Genomic DNA, 23167 nt, shown 5'->3' with positions numbered 1-23167 from the left:
CCTAAATTATCAGAAGTCTCTGGGCACTGTGGAGAAATATGAATGTAAATTGCCCTTGCAATTAAAAATCTAATGAGTGGGGGACTTCCCTGGTGGTCCAGTGGCTAAGACTTCACATTCCCGATGCCAGGGGGACCCGAGTTTGATTCCTGGTCAGGGAACTGGCTCCCACATCCTGCAACTAAGGGTTCACACTCCACAACTAAAGATCCCCACGTGCCACAACGGAGACAAGTGCAGCCAAATAAATAAATAATTATTTTTAAAAAATCTAATAAATGGAAAGAACTAAAGAGCGCAGGGTGTTCTCAGAGGTAAGTTTCAAAGGATGGCTCCCTATGGCAGCAGCCAATTTTCTCTTTTTAGAAGATGAGTTAGATAGGTGAAACCTGGAGTCTTTTTTTGAAGGGGGGCTGTGTGACAAAATGAGATTTACATAGTCTGTGACAACAGAAACTACATCCCTTGGCTTCTAAGTAGATTGTCTTCCTCTTTCTCTGGTCTTCACTTTCTCTCATTTCATCATATCTATCTGATCTTCCTGAATAATAGTTCTAGACTCAGAAATGAGTAATCTTAATGCCTTTTGTGACTGCAAAGGAAAATTGCTGTATATGAAATAATTTGGAATCAGGGAAAATTATAACATTAAAAAAACAAAATTTTCTTAAATAATGTATGTGCTTGGCTATTGTAAATAGTGCTGCTATAAACATTGGGGGGCATGATCTTTTTGAATTAACCTGGGTCATGGTTGCATGAATGTTTGCTTTATAATTATTTACAACACAGACATTCTTTATATACTCTTCTTAGTATGAAATATTCCACAGTCCATTTTTTTTTCAATGACAGCATTTCAGTTAAACCTAATGATTGGTTCTGTAAGAAAAACCTTGGTGCCCTAGGAAGTGGACACCAGCATATCTGAGAAGAAGAAAGAAACCAGGAGCTTTCACAATATGATGGTCTTGAAGAAAGGATCTCTAATTTCATCTCTGAGCAGGCCCCTCTCCTGCTGCCCTGCAGTAGTATCTTGCCTATCAACCAGCTCTCCCTGTGGGTTCTAGCAACTGCCAATAGGCAGTGGAGTGAATACAATTTGTTCTGAGGAACAAAGGTGAGATAATTAGGGTGCATTCACATTGCAGCAAAAGGAATTAGATTAGATTTGCTTCACCTGTTACTTGTTTAAATCAATAGCACTGGCAACCATTGTAATAAATCTGTAGGATGTATATTGGCCTTACCACATTTGTCCGTGCAAACCCCAGACCCCCTCATCTTCATCTCCTTTTACTGGCCCCTTATTGGGAGGCTGAGCGAGTACAAGCATATGATAGGAAATTTTATTTGGAATTCACTTAAAAGCCCGGATCCCTATAAAAATGGGACAAACGGAGGTTATAAGGGGAGGCGAGCCCATGCATAATAAATTACCCTTCACTTTCACTTTGTAATTTCTTTTGGCCCTAACCTCTATTTTCATGTCTGCGTTAAACATGGCAGAGATTTGTCTGCCTGTGAGGGCTGTGGGGGCACTGGAGTGTGAGGCCCTTGAAAACCAGACTCGCCCCTATTCTTAGAGGAAGAAGTACTTTGGGATGCTCCTACTAGAAATTTCGAAGGGGGACCTTCAGAGTACCATTTGGGGAGGTAAAGTCCACGCAGCAGTGTCTTAATTCCTTCAGTTTCTTCTATAAGGGGTTTTACTGTTATTCTAATAGGATGGATGTGTTTCTTTGAAAAGAGCACCTTGTAAGGGAATGAATAAATAACTAGTAAGTAAGATTTAAATTCATTCTAATAACAGACTTTCTTAGTTATTTCCCTCTGGACATTGGACATGCCTACGTTATTCTGTAGCCCCAGTGCCTGGCGTGGTAGGAGCCACTGGTGGGGACTCACTGAATCACACTGAATGAATGAATGAATGAGATGAATGCTGAGTCTGGCATCCAGGCTTTCATTAGTGCTCTTTCCCGGCCATACTTTCAGGATCTCTGAATCTAGAGACTTTCCCCCCAGCTTGTTATTCTGTTAATTTTGAGTGAAAAAACAGTAACAGTTTTCCATTGCACTCAGCACTAAGGTCATTAGTAACCTGAGGTTGAGTTTGTGGTATTAGGATCTTAAAGATCAAGATTCTGTTTGTATCTGAAATGAAAAATTGAGTTGTGCTAATTCATGTGGAGTAGCACATCACATCTTTTCCCATAAAATGAGATTATTAAATGAATTGTAAATATAATGGATGAGTTTAGATGGCCTCTCAAGGGAATTAAAAGAGATATCCTCTACTTCAGGCTCCAAAGCATTGGATCTCTTCCTTCAGTTCAGTTCAGTTCAGTTGCTCAGTCGTGTCCGACTTTCTGCGACCCCATGGATTGCAGCATGCCAGGCCTCCCTGTAGGATCCCTTAGTGATTGTTAAAACCAATTTCTGGGTCCTGAGAATAAAAGAAAACAAGCACCTGTCCACAGGGGTCGCTCATCTTGCTTCCCAAACATAAATTTCTGTGAAATAGAACCATAAGAGTGGGAATTTAAGGCAATGTGTAGTTAGTGAGAAATATTTTTCTTTTTGCTAGGCTGTGTGTGAAATTGAATGGTTATGAAAGAAGTCTGCCTTCACCGCAGGCACACAGATTTGGAGGTCAAGCACAAATGCCCTCCACAGAAGCATAGGGCCAGGGCCTGCTGAGGTTGTAGTGCCCGAGAACCTTCTTGGCCTCTCAAACATCCAAGTGCCCAGGAATCAATACCTGTGCTCCACCAGTATGTCTACTGTACCAAAGCCAATAGCATCAGTGAGTAACTTCCTAGGAAATGTCTCTTTTTTCTTCCTTCTTTCTTCTCTCCTCCCTCCCTCTTTATTTCTTCTGTTCTTGTTTTGACTTATAACAAGAGCACTGTGGCTGAATTTTCTACAAGCATTTGACAAAAACCCCACCACAGCCCAGAACATCAACATTCATCTTCTGGATGACACGTGCTAGTCAACCGTTTCCCTGTTGACAAAAAAGAGGCTTCCAGCTCCCTGGAGGGGCAGGAACACATAGAAACAACAAGACCATGAAAGTGCGTTCCAAGCTGGAGTGAAGGGCCATGAGGTGTGGCGGCAGGGGGAGTTCGTGGTTTTCCAGGTAAGCAGATCTAGAGTCAAATCCTGCTTCATTTATGTATTTACTCAGAAAATATTTGAATATCTGTCCTATTGGCCAGATTCTGTCCCAGGCATCCATGGTATATCCGTAGACAGAGAAATTCCCTATTTTCATTGAACTTGCAAGCTCGTAGAGGGAGCATGCAAAAGACAATGCAACCAGATTACCATATTTTGTTGATCTAGGGGAAGAGCAGAGTTTCACCCCCAGCTGCTCTGAATTTGGGAGGCTTTCTGTAATCACAGGGCATCTTACAATTGCTGTCGGCCAAGCAGCTGCCTTTAAGTATGTCATCAGCTGTGACTGTGCAAACCTGACCAGAGCTGTGAAATAGGAGCGGGGCAGGTGCACAGCCGTTATCGCGAGAGTATTAGCACGAGACCCAGAAAGCGACCGTTAGAGATCCCGCTGTGCCAACGGTCAGCCTGGCTGTGGCGGTCCTCGTGGCAGAAAGTGTGGTGAGAGGCAGATCACAGCCTTCTCCCCGGGACCCTCCAGGTGCTCTGGCCTGGGCAGCAGGTGAACTGGGGGGCCCGTGGGACAGGCCAGGGGCTGTGTCTCACACAGCTGCCGGTTGGTCGGGTCCAAGCCTGGAAGTGACCGTAAACCTCTTCCTGGTCCTCGCCTGTGAGACTTAATGGCAACGTTGGTCGTCTCCACGGGTCTCCGTCCACAGAAGCCCCAGCAACTGAAGGATACGCACACTGCCATTCAGGTAATGCCTTCAACCAGCTTCAGTCTCTCCATTCAAGTTTCAGAAATCGATCCAGCTTAGATTTAGATGAGTTGTCTAACCGTGGGAGGTCAGGGTTAAATTGCAAGGACATTGCACGTCATTACTTTGAGGCCACCTCTGTGGTCCGGGCTGTTTTAAGAAGGGCAATCATTGTGAATTGGGAATTAACCCAGTTGGTATTAGCTACAACTCGTATTCCTCTTGGTCCTGTACAAAGGATTCTCTCCAGGTTAAATGAAAAGTCTGGGGGCTGGCTGGGTCCTGGGTGCCTGACTCCCTCATTGATGATGGTTGAGCAGGGACTTGGACCTGAGGGGGCTGCCAGCTGAGATCTACCTCTTCAGCAGGGCCTGGGTGCTGGCGGGAGGACCCAGACTGGCTTTGCCTGGCTCGACCAATGCTCCTGGGACTCTGTCCTCTTAGCCAGGATCTGGCCCTCAGAGAGTGAAAGTCGAGCCTTGGGACCTGGACTTTTCTAATCCGAATGGAGAATAGCGTTTGGTGAAGGTTTAGAGGAACATCGTGACCTGACCATGACTTTGCCTCAAGAACAAAGGACCTAAGACTTCCCTGGTGGTCCAGTGGTTAAGACTTCACCTTCCAATGCAGGGGATGCAGGTTCAATCCCAATCCCTGATAGGGGAGCTAAGATCCTATAAACCTCATGGGCACAAAACCAAAACATAAAACAGAACTAATATTGTAACAAGTTCATTAAGGACTGTAGAAATGATCCACATCAAAAAAATCTTAAAAAAAAAAAAAAAAGAACAAAGGATCTGACACTAAGAAGTCTGCAACAACTAACCATGCCCCCTCCCTCCCCTTTCCTAGAAAAGGGCTTTGCTGAAAGCTTTCAGGGAGTTTGGGGTTTTTAAGGCATGAGCCACCTGTCTCCGTGCAGGGGCCCTGCAATAAACCTTTCTCTGCTGCAAACTGCAACGTTTTACTATCATTTGTCCTCACTGTGCATCAGGCACATGGACTGGCATTTGGTAACAGCTGATCATAATGTTGTTGCTGCCCCAATCCAGTCAGGCACATTGTTGGTACTCTATGCATAGAATTTAATTTGCCACTTAAAGATGTCTCCAAAAAGAGTCCTTGATGATTTGGCACTGAAACAACGCAAGCTATGTACACTGAAAGACTTGGGAACCAAGAAGCAAATACTCATTCTTGGAAGAATGACCACAATTCCATATTTTCTTTTTAAATTAAAAAAAATAAATTAATGTTTTCTCACTGTTTAAAGCATTATATTCTTTTTTATCAAAATCATGTGGGTATTTAATTTTGAGGACATTAGACTTTAGGGTATGAATTTTATTATTGGATTTATAATTGCTTTATGATGTTAGTTTCTGCTGTACAACCCTAATGATATTTTCATATAAACAACAAATAATGTTTTGACACCTTAAAAAGGAAGATACCTCCAAGTAGATGTAGCCGCATCATGTTTTATTAGTGAGCTGTATTTGCAAATGGATTGCCAATCACATGCCAAGGATATCAAGGCTGTAGATGACTCTTAAAACTTCTGAATTACACAAATTACCAAAGAAACGTGAGCAGTGTGACCTGACATTAAGGCATTGACTCAGCTGGCTAGTCTTCTAGAGACACATGACTTAATGGTGTGTCTGAAAATTCTTGTTGCCCTTGATGAAATGTGGTATTCTGAGTGTAAGAAGTGTTGTACAGGAGAATAACATAGGAAGGTGCCATTGCAAATGGTGTGGATTTGAAAGTGCTCACTGGGCAAGTGACATTTGAGCCAAGACCTGGAGGAACTCAAGGAAGAGCCATGCTTCCTTCCAGGGGAATAGTGTTTGGGGAAGAATGACTAAAGAATAATGATTTAAGGGTATACTCCAGCAAAACACAAAATAATTTACAGCTCTCGCTGGGGATGTATGTTTCAGGAAGACAGAGACTGTGAGCTTGTGGCTGTTAGATCTCCCTGCAGGTCAATATTTGTGGATTACGTGAATAAACTCAAAAAATGAAAAGGAATGCTATAGTGAGGGATGAAACCATTGACATTTAAAGTTACATTTATTTTAAAAATCATTTATTTATTTGGCCGTGCTGGGTCTTCATTGCTGTGCTCAGGCTTTCTCTAGTTTCAGAGAGTGGGGGCTACTCTCTGGTTGTGATATGCAGGCTTCTAATCGTTGTGGCTCCTTTTGTTGCAGAGCATGGGCTCTAGAGCGTTTGGGCTTCAGTAGTTGTGGCACATGGGCTCAGGAGTCGCGGCTCCTGGACTCTAGAACACAGGCTTGATAGCTGTGGTGCACAGGCTTAGTTGCTCTGAGGTAGGTGGGAGCTTCCTGGACTAGAAATTGAACCCTCTTCTCCTGTATTGGCTGGTGGATTCTTTACCACTAAGCCACCAAGGAAGCCCTAAAGTTACATTTAGATTGTTGTTGTTAATGTTGTCATCAAGTTTAATACTGCTATGGTCTGAATGTTTGTGTTTCCCCCAAACTCATATGTTGGAACCCTAACCCCCAACGTGATGGTATTAGGAGGTTAGGCCTTTGGAAGATGATCAGGTCATGAGGGTGGAGCCCTCCTAATAGGGATTAGTGCCCTTAGCACAATGGTAGCGCATCTTACTCCAGATCAGAAGGTTGTATGTTCAAGTCACATCAGGGTTAAGCTGTCTTTTTTGGGGATACGCAGGTGGCTCTGTGGTAAAGAATCTGCCTGCCAATGCAGGGGACACAGGTTTGATCCCTGGGTCAAGAAGATCCTCTGGAAGAGGAAATGGCAACCCACTCCAGTATTCTTGCCTGAAAAATCCCATGGACAGAGGAGCCTGGTGGACTGCAGTCCATGGGGTTGCAAAGAGTCCAACACAACTGAGTGACTGAACATGCATGCATGCATGCCCTTATAAGAGACCCTATAGCTGGATACAAGAAGTCTGTGACCCAGAAGAGGGCCTTCATCTGGTCATGCTGGCTTCCTGATCTTGGACTTTCAGCTTTCAGAACTTTGAGAAATAAATTTTTGTTGTGTTTTAAACCACCTTGTCTGTGCGATTTTGTTATAGAAGCCCCAATGGACCAAGACACATTTTTTAAAGCATTAAAAAACTAAATAATGTATGTCCCTAGAGAATTGCAAATTAAAGCAATTATTAAATATACCATTAGAATGGCAAAGATGTCAAACAGTCACAAACTTCACATGCTTATGATAATGTGGAACAGAAGAAACTCTCATCCATTGCTGGGGGAATGCAGATTGGTACAGCCACTTTGGAAGTTTCTTACAAGACTAACCATAATCATACCATGCAATCTAGCAATTGTACTCCTTGGTATTTATCCAAATACATTTATAAGTTATGTCCACATATCCTCAGAAGTCCTACTCATGGATGTTTATGGCAGCCTTATTTATAATTTCCAAAACTTGGAAGTAACCAAGATGTCCTTCAGTGGATGAATGGTTAAATAAATTATGGTATATCCAGATCAGTTCAGTTCAGTCGCTCAGTCATGTCCAAATCTTTGCAACCCCATGAACCGCAGCACGCCAGGTCTGCCTGTCCATCACCAACTCCCTGAGTCCACCCAAACCCACGTCCATCGAGTCGGTGATGCCATCCAGCCATCTCATCCTTTGTCGTCCCCTTCTCCTCCTGCCCTCAATCTTTCCCAGCATCAGGGTCTTTTCCAATGAGTCAGCTCTTCGCATGAGGTGGCCAAAGTATTGGAGTTTCAGCTTCAACATCAGACCTTCCAATGAACACCCAGGACTGATCTCCTTTAGGATGGACTGGTTGGATCTCCTTGCAGTCCAAGGGACTCTCAAGAGTCTTCTCCAACACCACAGTTCAAAAGCATCAATTCTTCAGTGCTCGGCTTTCTTTATAGTCCAACTCTCACATCCATACATGACTACTGGAAAAACCATAGCCTTGACTAGACGGACCTTTGTTGGCAAAGTAATGTCTCTGCTTTTTAATACGCTATCTAGGTTGGTCATAACTTTCCTTCCAAGGAGTAAGCGTCTTTTAATTTCCTGGCTGCAATCACCATCAGCAGTGATTTTGGAGCCCAGAAAAATAAAGTCAGCCACTGTTTCCACTGTTTCCCCATGAAGTGATGGGACCGGATGCCATGATCTTATTTTTCTGAATGTTGAGCTTTAAGCCAGCTTTTTCACTCTCCTCTTTCACTTTCATCAAGAGGCTCTTTAGTTCTTCTTCGCTTTCTGCCATAAGGGTGGTGTCATCTACATATCTGAGGTTATTGATATTTCTCCCAGCAATCTTGATTCCAACTTGTGCTTCCTCCAGCCCAGTGTTTCTTATGATGTACTCTGCATATAAGTTAAATAAGCAGGGTGACAATATACAGCCTTGACATATTCCTTTTCCTATTTGGAACCAGTCTGTTGTTCCATGTCCAGTTCTAACTGTTGCTTCCTGACCTGCATACAGGTTTCTCAAGAGGCAGGTCAGGTGGTCTGGTATTCCCATCTCTTTCAGAATTTTCCACAGTTTATTGTGATCCACACAGTCAAAGGCTTTGACATAGTCAATGAAGCAGAAATAGATGTTTTTCTGAAACTCTCTTGCTTTTTCTGTGATCCATCAGATGTTGGCAATTTGATCTCTGGTTCCTCTGCCTTTTCTAAAACCAGCTTGAACATCTAGAAGTTCATGGTTCACGTATTGCTGAAACCTGGCTTGGAGAATTTTGAGCATTACTTTACTAGCATGTGAGATGAGTGCAATTGTGCGGTAGTTTGAGCATTCTTAGGCATTGCCTTTCTTTGGGATTGGTGGAATATTATTCAACACTAAAAAAAAAGAATGACATGGAGGAAACTTAGATGCATATTACTTAGTGAAGGAAGCAATAGGAGAAAGCTACATACTATATGATTTGAACTATGTGGAATCCTGGAAAAGACAAAACTATGGAGACAGTAAAGGATCAGTGGCTGCAGAATTTGGGGAAGAGATGGTTGAACAGCAGAGTGCCAAGGATTTTGAAGGCAGTGAAACTACTCTGTCTGACATTATAATGGTGGATACATGTTATTACACATTTGTCAAAACCCACCGAATGTAAAACACCAACACCAAGAAATGAACCTTAATGTAAACTATGATTTTGGGTGATAATGATGAATCAGATTCACTGACTGTAACAAATGCACCACTCTGGTGCGGAGTTTGGTAGCAGGAGAAGCTGTGTGTGCATGGGGGTGTGGGCAAATGATAATATATGGGAACTCTCTACTTTCTGCTCAAAAGTACAGAAAGTGAGCCTAAAAGTGCTCTAAAAATTAGTCTATTAGAAGTTTAAAAAAAGCCCTCATGATAATAATTACAATCTTGGAGCTAAAATTCAACATTATTTCAACAAAGCTTAAGGCAAGGGGTCATTAAGAAGAGAGGATACAATACGTTGTCACCATATCATCTTGTTTGATTTGGAGAAGAGGGAGATTAAAATATTAATTATTGATTTTGCCAGAAAATGTAGTTTAATTGAGTTAGCTAAAAATGGAAGTAAAACTAGTAGACTAGAAATAGAATGCAGAGCTTCAGGAAGAGTGTGCTAAGTCACTTCAGTCATGCCCGACTCTGTGCAACCCTATGGACTGTATGTAGCCTTCCAGGTTCCTCTGTCCATGGGAATTCTCCAGACAAGAATACTGGAGTGGGTTGCCGTGCCCTCCTCCAGGGTATCTTAGCGACCCAGGGATCGAACCAGCAGCTCCTGCACGTGGATTCTTTGCCTCTGAGCCACAAGGGAAGTCCTCAAGAAGAGTGTAGAAAAGAAAAAAGAGTTTAATGGATCCAGTATATATTAGGAAAGGGAAAAAACCATTGAGATAATATAATAAATAGAAAGCATAAATGGAGTGAGTAAGAATAACATCTTCACCTACCAACAAGACACAACTCCCCCATCTCCTGCCCCATCTCCTGCCCCTGGTTAAGGGACAGTCTCGTGCTGGGTGTAGGCAGGGAGGGAAGGTGACTAAAGGGGACTTCTCTCAGGGCTCCCCGCAGCAAAGTGGGTGCTGGCAGGGGATGCTCTGGTGAGGAGCCTCCTTCCCCCAGGGGAGCCTTGGGGCAGCAGAGAAAGGAGTTTGCAAAACCTGATTCATCCCATCCCAGCCATCCATCTACTTGTGAGATTTTTCTGGGTATTGCTATGGTGGGAATCAGGAATTAACTCAGAAGAAGAGTCATCCCTCTCTTCCAGATGCTGTGGTGCACAAACATTACTCTGGTCCATGTTCTCTTGCTCACTGGTGCCTCATTGACATGAGGAGATGGTCAGGCACATCCTCCTGTGACCTGGTGAATAGTCCCCTCCGTGTGGGTCTGAGGGTGTGGACCAACCAGCCTCTGTGTGGTTATGGTAGTTTTTTTGTTTATCCCTTGTTATGTGGCCCTTTGACTCATTCTTGTCTAAGGCAGCTCTGAGCTCAGGGGTTTTACCAGACTCTGTGGGGGAAGTGCTTCCATATCTCCCTTTGCAGTTGCTTAATCATAGTCCAGTCAGCCCCGATCCACTGAGCTGTCCAGTCCTGCCCCATCTGCATCACACTGTCCACAAAGTTCCCAGCATTTCACTTTGCTATTTCCCAGTGCTCTTTTCTTGACTAATTTTTATGCGCTTTTGTTATATCCATGGAGCTTTGAGAAGGAGAGGATATGGATGACAATCTGAAGATGCAAGTTGCAGTTCTGAAATGGCAGCCTTGTTGTAATAAGGCACTACTCTGGTTACTCTGAGGGTGAAACACTCATTTGGGTGTGCCAAGTCTGTGATAATATGTGTGTTAAGAAACAAAGCCCATCCTTATGCGCACACCCAGCATGCTTCTCCAAGGCCTTTGCATGGCTCACCCCACCTCTATGCTGGCCCTTCCCTCGGACACTCACATAGTTTATTCCCCTTCACTCAATTCTCTGCTACGATGTTCCCTCCTTAAGTTATTTTCCCCATCTCTTCTTTCCTTGCTTTGTTTTTATTTCTTAGCATGTATCACTGTTTGATGGACTTCCCTGGTGGCTCAGTGGTAAAGAATCCATCTGCCAGTGCAGGAGATGCAGGTTTGATCCCTGGTCTGGGAAGATTCCCCTGGAGAAGGAAATGGCAATCCACTCCAGTATTCTTGCCTGGAAAATCCCATGGAAAAAGGAGCCTGGTGGGCTATGGTCTATGGGATTGCAAAAGAGTTGGACACAACTTAGCAACTGAATAACAGCAACAACAATCACTCCTTGACATTGTATTACGTATTTATCTATTTGCTTTCTACCTTCCCCTTTAATAGGAATAAACTCCAGCAGAGGGCAGGAACTTTGCCAACTTCTGTATCCCCACACCTAGAACAGTGGCACACAGGAGCACCTGTCTGTGTTTGTGAACATGAGGATGTGTGGCCGTGGAGAAACCACAGTCCTCACTTTTTTCCTGTAATGTCAGATTCACACTACAACTAACCTTATCGCTTCAGAGGTGTTTTACTCCTGGATAAAATATATATAAAATGTATGTGTGTGTATATATGTATATACCTTGCATTTCATTGCATGGTAATATGTCGACTTTCTGGTTAACAAATCCACCTCTGTGATATTGAGGTATAAACCCTGGAGCTATAACCATATCAGAGATCTAAATCTGCTACCTGTCATCTTGGTGTCTGGAGTGTCCCTCTGAGTATAACCTTTTATTTGTGAGCATGTAACTTGGATTTGCCAGCTGGACAATCCTTCAGAAATAATAAGGCAGTTCCACAGTTCCCAGTGGCTGTGTCTGGTTGGTTCTGTCCTCAGCTGACATCATTTTATTAATACCAGCAATCCCTCCCTGCCTTTCTATTATTTTTCAGTGTGATTAATGATAAGCCTCTGGATGGAAGGAGCTTTACAACAGTAAACAATCATTTAAGTCATGCTTTGATTACTTGCAGCTGCCTGTTCATGTAGACACTAACTGTTCAAGGTGGCAAGTCATTGCTAGATGTAGGATTTAAGTACCCAGAGGGGTTAGAGTGGAAAGAAGGTTCTGAAGAGGACTGAGTTTCCAAACATTGTGGGCTGATTTTCTAAAGCAGTGTTTGGGCAAAGGCAAGGGTTAGTCATCTCATTAGTAAAGTTGCAGGGCTTCCCAAGTGGCACTATTGGTAAAGAATCCAGCTGTCAATGCTGGAGACATAAGAGACTTGGGTTAAATCCCTCGATCTGGAAGATCCCCTGGAAAAAGAAGTGGCAACCCACTCCAGTCTTCTTGCCTGGAAAAGCCCATGGACAAAGGAGCCTGGTGCAGAGTCGGACATGACTGAGCAACTGAGCATGAGTGTGAGCTCTCTCAACACGCGAGCCAGGAAAAAAAACAGTTCCAAGGAAGAAAGGAGGGAACAGAGGAGGCAGAGACCAGGGAAAGAAAAGAAACTGTTTTTGTTGGGAAGTAATAGAAGAATTTTGCTCACTGATGTCAGTTTAAGGTCTTCTATCCAGAACACTTACTAATAGGGCCATAATTGGTTCTCTTTCCCCCTGAATTCTGGAAATAATAATACAGAAGTCAACAGAAGTGCTTTGATGTTGCCAAAATTGCTTTGTGCACCATAAGTTCTGGAAGCAGCCTTTCAGAGCACAGGTATCATCCAGTTGTAAATTGAAGCTGGTACCAACGGACAGATGTAATAAACATACTGATGGCTACTCCTAGAATTCCTCCTTTCGTAAATTAGTAGTTCAGAGTCTTGAGTTATTGTCAGGAAGCCAGAGGCTCTCCTGGCTCCCAGAATGATTTTCAGGTTGCTGATTGACCTTATGATGCCATGTAGGACCAGAACATGGATATGGATTCAGACTAGTTAAAAGGGTACATTTTGGTGAAAGCTCGTTATAGGAAAATCCCAGCTCTGTTTGGAACGCTCTGTAATTCCCTCTTGGTTTAGCACCGCTCTGTGGCTCCAAACCCAGATGGGATGTTAAGGGATGGGATATATCAGGGAGTATGGAAAGAATACCCCGGTGCAAGTTTTACCTCCAGTTCGGACTTAAAGGTGCCTTGAAGCAAAGTCATCATCATATGTACTAGTTTGTGTTTAGCACATTCAGACACGTGACACTCTACCATTAGCCCTGGAAACTCTTCAGACATCACTTAACTCTTCGACCAGGAAATTTTTGTAGAAACTAATACCTATTGCCAGTGATTTTTCTTTTGGCCAGCCAAAAATTAATTCTGTTATTTCACTAACACTTTGTGGGTTATTACATTTAATAGTTACACTTAACACACCTGTAAAATCTTCTAGTTTTCATGAAATGTTGTCTTTAATCCACTCCTCTGTAGAAGCAAAGAAATATTCTCCAGCACTGTTAGTTTCATGTTCACTTTTCATATCAGAATCAATCACTAAGTCTTTTTGTCTTTTTGCTGGTCTAACATTCACCTCATTTGAATCACAACTGTATTACAAAGAACTGTCTTCTGAGACACTAGTATATATGTCTCTTGGACAATTAGAGAAAGCCTCTGCATACAACTCACTGAAAAATTCTTCTTCACTCAAAATTTCACAATGCGTAGTTTTTGAAAATTTTATATTTATAATAAACACAAGGCTGGAGCAAAAACCTAATGGAACAAAATGTGAATGATAACAATTGTAAGTTATACAATGAAGTGAAAAGTGAAAGTGTTAATTGCTTAGTCATATCTGACTCTTTGTGACCCCATGGATTGTAGCCTGCCAGGCTTCTCTGTTCATGGAATTCGCCATGCAAGAAAACTGGAATGGATAGCCATTTCCTTCTCCAGAGGGTCTTTCAGACCCAGGAATGGAACCTAAGTCTCCTGCATTGGAGGCAATTCTTTACCATCTGAGCCACCAGGGAAGCCCAATGTTCTGATAACAGAATATATATTCATGTCTCTGGTCAATAATGTGTTTAATATGTTGGCAACAAAGCTACCCCTTGAATCCTCCCACAGGTCAACTGGCAAGATCTCAGGCAAATAACACAATTACATAAATTCTAACAAGAGGGAAGTCATCAGCAAGGGGCCTTGATTCATGGTGAAAAAGTGAAGATGGCATAGCATTAAAAATGTGGGCTTGGGAATCTGAAAAATACACAATCCCCTAATTGGTAGTGAATGAGCTTGAGCTAATTACCCAGCTTCTGGGAACCTTAGTTTCTCCATCTGTGAGATGGGTTCTTAGTAGCAGTTCAGTTCAGTCTCTTAGTTGTGTCTGACTCTTTGTGACCCCATGAATTGCAGCATGCCAGGCCTCCCTGTTCATCACCAACTCCCAGAGTTTACCCAAACCCATGTCCATCGAGTCAGTGATGCCATCCAACCATCTCATCCTCTGTCGTCCCCTTCTCCTCCTGCCCCTAATCCTTCCAAGCGTCAGGGTCTTTTCCAATGAGTCAACTCTTCGCATGAGGTGGCCAAAGTATTGGAGTTTCAGCTTCAACATCAGTCCTTCCAATGAACACCCAGGACTGATCTCCTTTAGGATGGATTGGTTGGATCTTCTTGCAGTCCAAGGGACTCTCAAGAGTCTTCTCCAACACCACAGTTCAAAAGCATTAATTCTTCGGTGCTCAGCTTTCTTCACCATCCAACTCTCACATCCATACGTGACCACTGGAAAAACCATAGCCTTGACTAGATGGACCATTGTTGGCAGAGTAATGTCTCTGCTTTTAAATATGCTATCTAGGTTGGTCATAACCTTCCTTCCAAGGAGTAAGCATCTTTTAATTTCATGGCTGCAATCACCATCAGCAGTGATTTTGGAGCCCCCCCAAAATAAAGCCTGACACTGTTTCCCCTGTTTCCCCATCTATTTCCCATGAAGTGATGGGACCAGATGCCATGATCTTAGTTTTCTGAACGTTGAGCTTTAAGCCAGCTTTTTCACTCTCCTCTTTCACTTTCATCAAGAGGCTCTTCAGTTCTTCTTCACTTTCTGCCATAAGGGTGGTGTCATCTGCATATCTGAGGTTATTGATATTTCTCCCGGCAATCTTGATTCCAGCTTGTGTTTTGTCCAGCCCAGCATTTCTCATGATGTACTCTGTATATAAGTTAAATAAGCTGGGTGACAATATACAGCCTTGACATACTCCTTTTCCTATTTGGAACCAGTCTGTTATTCCATGTCCAGTTCTAACTGTTGCTTCCTGACATGCATACAGGTTTCTCAAGAGACAGGTCAGATGATCTGGTATTCACATCTCTCTCAGAATTTTCCACAGTTTATTGTGATCCACACAGTCAAAGGCTTTGGCATAGTCAATAAAGCAGAAATAGATGTTTTTCTGGAACTCTCTTGCTTTTTCGATGATCCAGCGGATGTTGGCAATTTGATCTCTGATTCCTCTGCCTTTTCTAAAACCAGCTTGAACATCTGGAAGTTCATGTTCATGTATTGCTGAAGCCTGGCTTGGCAAATTTTGAGCATTATTTTACTAGCATGTGAGATGAGTGCAATTGTGCGGTAGTTTGAGCATTCTTTGGCATTGCCTTTCTTTGGGATTGGAATGAAAACTGACCTTTTCCAGTCCTGTGGCCACTGCTGAGTTTTCCAAATTTGAGGGCATATCGAGTGCAGCACTTTCACAGCATCATCTTTCAGTATTTGAACTAGCTCAACTGGAATTCCATCACCTCCACTAGCTTTGTTCGTGGTGATACTTTCTAAGGCCCACTTGACTTCACATTCCAGAATGTCTGGCTCTAGGTGAGTGATCACACCATCGTGATTATCTGGGTCGTGAAGATCTTTTTTGTACAGTTCTTCTGTGTATTCTTGCCACCTCTTCTTAATATCTTCTGCTTCTGTTAGGTCCATACCATTTCTGTCCTTTATTGAGCCCATCTTTGCATGAAATGTTCCCTTGGTATCTCTAATTTTCTTGAAGAGATCTCTAGTCTTTCCCATTCTGTTGTTTTCCTCTATTTCTTTGCACTGATCGCTGAGGAAGGCTTTCTTATCTCTCCTTGCTATTCTTTGGAACTCTGCATTCAGATAGGAATATCTTTCCTTTTCTTCTTTGCTTTTCGCTTCTCTTCTTTTCCCAGCTATTTGTAAGGCCTCCTCAGACAGCCATTTTGCTTTTTTGCATTTCTTTTCCATGGGGATGGTCTTGATCCCTGTCTCCTGTACAATGTCATGAGCCTCCATCCATAGTTCATCAGGCACTCTGTCTATCAGATCTAGTCCCTTAAATGTATTTGTCACTTCCACTGCATAATCATAAGGGATTTGATTTAGGTCATACCTGAATGGTCTAGTGGTTTTCCCTACTTTCTTCAATTTAAGTCTGAATTTGGCAATAAAGAGTTCATGATCTGAGCCACAGTCTGCTCCCAGTCTTGTTTTTGCTGACTGTATAGAGCTTCTCCATCTTTGGGTGCAAAGAATATAATCAATCTGATTTCGGTGTTGACCATCTGGTGATGTCCACGTGTAGAGTCTTGTCTTGTGTTGTTGGAAGAGGGTGTTTGCTATGACTAGTGCGTTCTCTTGGCAAAACTCTGTTAGCCTTTGCCCTGCTTCATTCTGTACTCCAAGGCCAAATTTGCCTGTTACGCCAGGTGTTTCCTGACTTCCTACTTTTGCATTCCAGTCCCCTATGACGAAAAGGACATCTTTTTTGGGTATTAGTTCTAGAAGGTCTTGTAGGTCTTCATAGAACCGTTCAAGTTCAGCTTCTTCAGCGTTACTGGTCGGGGCATAGACTTGGATTACTGTGACATTTGCATATTCTAAATGCATAATAATTTCCATTGTATGATTACTGCTATTATCATTATTGATAGAGAGTAACAGGAAGAAATAGCCAAAACAAAATGGACTCCAGATCTTCTCTGATCAATCGAATTTCCCAAAATCAAATTCAAGAATCCCTCAACTGTATGTCATTGCCATCAATGCCAACTGGACAGTCATTTCCTTCCGGTCCTTCTTTCACACAGTCTCCAGTTATTATGTAAGAAGTGAAAATCTTACCATGTTACTTCCTTCCCCCTGCTCCAGATTCCTGAGAAAAGGCCTCTATAATCTCCCCATGGGGGCCCCTGAGGACAGGCTACCTTGGTCTCCCTGTAATTCCATGGGGGGCAGTTATGAATTATGATACTATATCAGAATCCCCCTGGATCCTGATCAGATGGTACCATCTGTAGTAGTACTTGCAGTTGCTAGGGTTCCCTGGGTGCTCACATCTTCCTCTTTTCCTTCTGTTGTCAATTTGGGCCCTGCTACTTACTCATCTTTAAGACTCAACCTGGGGACTTCCCTTATGGTCCAGTGGCTAAAACTCTGCACTCACAGTGCAGGGGGCCCAGACGCAATCCCTGGTCAGGGAACTGGATCCCACATACCACAGTAAGACTGGTGCAGCCAAATAAATAAATAAATATTTTTTTTAAAAAAGAAAGAAAAACAAAAAGACTCAACCCAAATGTGGTCTCCTTTGTGAATCCTGGGCTCAGAGGCTCAGACCCAGGAGGGCACTCCCTCCATTGTGCTGGACCTGGGACATAGATAGCTTTCTGGTTGCACGTATCTCACAGGGTAGCAGGTGGTTGTTTACCTGCCTCCTTCCTCCACTAGACTGTGAGCTTCTGAGGGATTCAGACCTTGTCTTGCTCATCTTGGTGGCCTCCATGCAGGACTCAGTACTTGATGGCAGTTGCTCAGCAAGTGAGTAGAATGAATCAGTGAATGATAATCAGTCTTGCATATAAGAAGCTGGACGCACCTCTAGGTGCGAACTTCCTTCCCATCATGCCTGGTAGGAAACCTAAGTGCACACAGGCCTGGTCATGCCCCCATGCTTTCCAGCCCTAGCTCCTTGGGCCTTTCATTTCGCCAAGTCTGGAGGTGCTTCCCAGTTTCCCCTGCCTATCCAACAAACCTCTCCTTCTTCGAAGCACTACTTAGAAATTCTACATTATTAAATGCTGTTCAGTGCCAGTTATAATGTGTCTGCATCCCCTGATTATCTATATGCCCTTGAGGAACTGTATCTTTCACCATAGTTTGTTGCCCAGTGAAGTACCTGGATTACGGGATTTATTCCATAAATGCTGAGTGTGTAAATGGTTGATATACACTTAATAGCCTCACATTCATTTGGGACTTGTTTTCTACTGGTGTCTTAGTCACCTTTTCATATCACAGAATTCTTTTTCTAAAAATATTTATTTATTTGGCTGTGTTGAGTCTTAGTTGCTGCATATACCAGATCTTTAGTTGTGGCATGTGGGATCTAGTTCCCCGACCAGGGATAGAACCTGGGCCCCCTGCATTGTGAATGTGGAGTCTTAGCCACTAGACAACCAGGGAAGTCGCCATATCATAGAATTCTTGAAATTACTTGTAGTACCTATCCCAGGCCCAAAGATTTAAGCGGCCCTTAATAAATATTTTTTGGTTACTTAAGGCTTCCTTTACATTGCATTTTATAGCTTATATTTTGCCATTCTTAAATTTCTTAAAGTTATCCCCAAAGTGAAAGACAAATACTTTAAACTTTAAAAAAAAAAATGTTTTATCTGTTTGGTTTTATTTACACTTTCCTCAAGTTCATATAAATCTATAAAAACAAACTGATGTTTCCCTGAGTAAATATTCTATTTTTGTCAAAAAAAGTTTACAATTTTCTGTGACTTCCTATTTAATTAATTAATCTATTTTAATTGGAGGATAATTACTTTACAATACTGTGATGGTTTTTGCCATGCATCAACAGGAATCAGGTGCCCTGCGTCATGCATCAAACTTGCATTCAAATCAAGATTTTAGCAAAGAAATAGCACTGTGATAACTATAGATGAATGAGCATGTGAATGATTAGTGCTGCTGGGTGGCAGAAAAGTAGCCCAACACTAGAGGTCCCTCCCTCCACAGGTTCCGCTGGCTCTGCCCAGGATCCTTGCCAACTTCCCTGGCTTCTGACTTGGAACAAAAAGTGAGGAGCAAAGGAAATTTGAACCAGGGAATTCTTTGTGGCATCGCAAATTAGATCTTATATATCAGTCCTGCATCTCTGAGATGTTGGCAGAGCAACAAGGAAAATATTATTTTCTCCCCCCAAATCCTAGCCCCAGTTTAATTTTATTCTATTTATATCTGGCTCTTGAATTAGCCATGTGCCTTTATTCAAATCCTTTTATCTCAGCCCCATCTGGGAAGCAATCTGGGTTTGGTTGCTAGTTTTTCACTGAAATAACACCATGAAATATAAGCAAGGAATGGGATCCCCTTGCCCCTCACAGGGACATGTCAAATCTTCAAAGATTTAGTAACCAGTTTGATGGCCTTTATTTGAAGGAAGGAATCCATGGATTGGGGGAGTATGGTGCCTCACACACTGTGGAGCCCTCGTCCCAAGGTTTTTTTTTTTTAATTTTTATTTTTTAATCTTAATGTCTTTTATTTTTTTAAAACTAGAATACTTTCAGTTAACAATTTCAGTTTATTTATTTTAAAGTATTTCTTTACTTATTTGACTGCACTGGGACTATTTAATTTTATTTTTATCATTTTGACTTTATTTGGGTCTTCTAGAGTGTTAGCAGAGGCAGTGTGGAAACAGGGCATGCTTGGCTTGGAGGCCAGGGAGTTCCTTCTAAGGCCAGCAGGCCCTGTTTCTAGGGTGAGGGGGGCTTCTTAAAGCTGAGTTGGAGGGTTGTGACTGGTGTGTGTTGTTTCCCCACAGGTGTTTCTGTAAGTGCAGGCGGACAGGTTTAGATTTGTGATGTGGGCTGGACCGCTGGGTTGACCTCCATACTGTGGGTCCTAGGATAGGAATTAACTTCCTTAGACATGGTGGGTATGGGAATAAAATCAAGGGTTACCAGAGTCTTGTAGTTCTGGCTGTTCCTTATCCAGGTCAGGGCTCCTCCCAGGCCTGAAGCACGTTATTATTCAATGCAACCAGCAAGTGCCAGAGAGGAGAATCTAAGTGGGTACCTTATTCTTTTCCCTAAGGGTCAGTTACTCGTAAGAAATCAATTGAGGTGCATACTTTTACTTTTGAAATGAGAAACACATTTTAACTTAAGTTAGAAAATACATGCACCCTAATGTTTACAGCAGTAGCATTTACAATAGGACAAAGAAGCAACCTTAATGTCCATCTACAGAGGAATAAATAAAGAAGATATGGTACATATGTATAATAGAATATTACTCAACTGTGAAAAGGAATGAAATTGGGTCATTTGTAGAGACGAGGATTGACCTAGAGGCTGAATGAAGAGTGAAGTTAAGTCAGAAAGAGAAAAAACAAATATCATATATATGTGGTATCGAGAAAAATGGTATCAGTTCAGTTCAGTCGCTCAGTCATGTCTGACTCTTTGCGACCCCATGGACTGCAGCACGCCAGGCTTCCCTGTCCATCACCAACTCCCAGAGCTTGCTTAAACTCATGTCCATTGAGTCGGTGACGCCATCCAACCATCTCATCCTCTGTCGCCCGCTTCTCCTCTTCCCTTCAATCTTTCCCAGCATCAGGGTCTTTTCCAATGACTCAGTTCTTCACATCAGGTGGCCAAAGTATTGGCGTTTCAGCTTCAGCATCAGTCCTTCCAATGGATATTCAGGACTGATTTCCTTTAGGATTGACTGATTTGGTCTCCTTGCAGTCCAAGGGGCTCTCAAGAGTCTTCTCCAACACCACAGTTCAAAAGCATCAATTCTTTGACACTCGGCTTTCTTTAAACTGATAATTATGTATAAAATAGAGAACTGATGGGAACCTACTGTACAGCACAGGGAACTCTACTTAATGCTCTGTGGTGACCTGAATGGGAAGGAAATCCAGAAGGGAGGGGATATATGTATACCATATAGCTAATTCATTTTGCTATACAATAGAAACTAACACAACATTGTAAAGCAACTATACTGCAGTAAAAATTAATTAATAAAAAGGAAAGAAAATACAGAATAGAAAGATGTCTTTCAAGGAAATGAGTTAATAAAGTTTCAACTCTGTGCTGAGGTGCTGATGGAATAGGGAAGAGGAGGTGGCCAGAAGTAAGAGACTCTCTGTGGCCTCCTTTTTGCTAAAGCAAATGTAACTTCTCCAGGACTGATATTCTATGAACTCCCAAAAGCAACTTTGCAGGTCACAGGAAAGCCTGCCCCCTTCTCTATCTGCACTGCAAGGGGCCTCCAACTCTGTCTCCTGTAAGCATCCACCCCTTGACATCTTATGTCCCAAGGATGTACTGTTGATGGCAGAGGGCACCTTATAGAGCACAAAACTGGGGAAGAGGCTGGTAGTGGGTCTGGAACAAACAGGGCTCTGGGCAATTGACTGTAGAGTTCTGGGGTCTAGGAGCAGAGCCATGAGCTCTTGTTATTGAAGGAGGAGAACCTCTCAGCTCTGTGAATCCCTCAGTCCATGTCAGGGGCTCATCCAGAAAAGGACCAGCTCAGGGCCCAGGGCAAGGACCCTTGTTGTTCGGATGTAAAAGTGGTACTGGGTTATCTCAAGGTCTCCATCCTTGGTTCCTTGGTCTTCTGGTTCCATGTTCATTGTTCCCTGACCTAGAGCCTTCCAAACTCAGGACCAGGGAATATCCCATATGTAGTATAACCAAAATTGCTTTTCCCATGCCCAGTGGCTAAGTTCTTAAGGATTTTTGCCAAATCCAGTGGCTTTGTACTTGGCCGAAAATGTGAGTAGCAAAGGAAATTTGAACCAACAACTGTTTGATTGAGGCAGGCTTTCTTCTTCTTTTAAAGTTTTTGTTTATGTTGGACTATAGCCTATTAACAATATTGTGATAGTTTCAGGTCGACAGCAAAGGGATTCAGTCATATCTATCTATCTGTCTATCTATCTATCTATCTATATCTATATCCATTCTCCACCGAACTCCCCTCCTGTCTAGGCTGCCACATAACACTGAGGAGAGGTCCCTGTGCAATATAGTAGGACCTTGTTGGTTATCTGTTTCAAATATAGCAGTGTGTACATGTTGATCCCAAATTCCCTAACTATTCCTTTCCCCTATCCTTCCCCCTGGTAACCGTAAGTTCCTTCTCTAAGTCTGTGAGTCTGTTTTTATTTTGTAAATTTGTATTCATTTCTTTTTAGATTCCACATATAAGGAATGTTGTAAGGTATTTCTCCTTTTCCGTCTCACATACTTCACTCAGTATGACAATCTCTAGGTTCATCCATATTGCGAGGCAGTCTTTCTTCTGATAGAATTGGGACCTGTTTGGAAGTAGTAGAAAATTATGCAAGTTATCAGTGCAATTCTGCCTTCATCATTGCTGCCCTGATTTGCTCCAAAGTGATTTTTGACTAGTTTCTGAATGGATGACACCGAGAGATGAGATTAGACACATCTGGGGCCTGTGCAGTCTCCAAGTGGGTTTTGGAAACACAAGGCCAAACTCCATTTGCTGGGAGTGTGAAGAGTGTAAGAACAAAGAGTGGAGGTGGGGGTGGGGCGCTACAGATATCTCTGATGCCTCAAAAGCCCACAGCAGATTATAGACATGTTAGTTTGCCACCCTGGAATTCCACTTGGGATTTTGGCAGAGCCTCTTAGCTGGCTGTGACCTGGCCAGAAATTTTGGGAAAGCTAATGGGTTTCATATGTTATTGGCAACTCTGGGCCCACCTACAGTACTGAAATAACTCAGGAAATGCCTTTGTAGGCTCCTGACTGCTTTTATTTTCCCTACAAAGAGACACAACTCAGAGGCCCCTGTAATTTCCAAATCATTGAGCAGGAACACCTGTGACTTGCTAATGGCTTGAAACATTGGGGGTAAAGATGCTCAAAACCTGACAGTAGCATTCTGGTTAATTTAGGAAGAGGCCACCTTGGACTCCGAGTAAGCTGAATTTTCCCAGCCTTGTGTCTCTTGTTTGGTTATGAACTCGTACAGCCTCCTACGAGGTGCACAGATTCTGAAATGGAATCCAATTAACCTTTAGCAGGGTTTGAGCTGGGAGGCTGGAAAGCACATTTGTTTCACCTAATTCCACAGTTGTCATGATGCTAATAGATGGTAGCACATTGAGGACCTTGTCACCATTGCATTTTTATAGGCTGGCAATTAGCACCTCTGTTTTCCTGCAGCCTGGAAGGCTGGTAGGGTTTCCTTCCAGGTAGGGTTCCCTCTCACAGTTTCTCTTGCTTCTGAGCTATAGTGTGTGTGTGTGTGTTCTGCAGGTGCCCGGAAAATCCCCCCAATTC

At 42.7% G+C, this 23167-nt stretch overlaps 1 protein-coding gene across 2 annotated transcripts in view; it reads left to right on the top strand.

The window, feature by feature from the left end:
• The first annotated feature begins 3602 nt into the window (after window positions 1-3602).
• FRMD4A (FERM domain containing 4A) overlaps window positions 3603-23167 on the top strand; it is an 845860-nt gene continuing 826295 nt past the window's right edge. For both annotated transcript variants that reach the window (XM_081553514.1, XM_081553513.1), the window contains exon 1: window positions 3603-3881. The gene's annotated coding sequence lies outside the window, so the exon portion shown is untranslated. The remainder of the gene's footprint in view (window positions 3882-23167) is intronic.

This window comes from Giraffa tippelskirchi, chromosome 13, assembly GCF_054371585.1.
Source record: "Giraffa tippelskirchi isolate mGirTip1 chromosome 13, T2T-mGirTip1v1.2.pri, whole genome shotgun sequence".
In the NCBI taxonomy this organism is placed as follows: Eukaryota; Metazoa; Chordata; class Mammalia; order Artiodactyla; family Giraffidae; genus Giraffa; species Giraffa tippelskirchi.
This window is presented reverse-complemented; position numbering and strand designations above follow the sequence as displayed.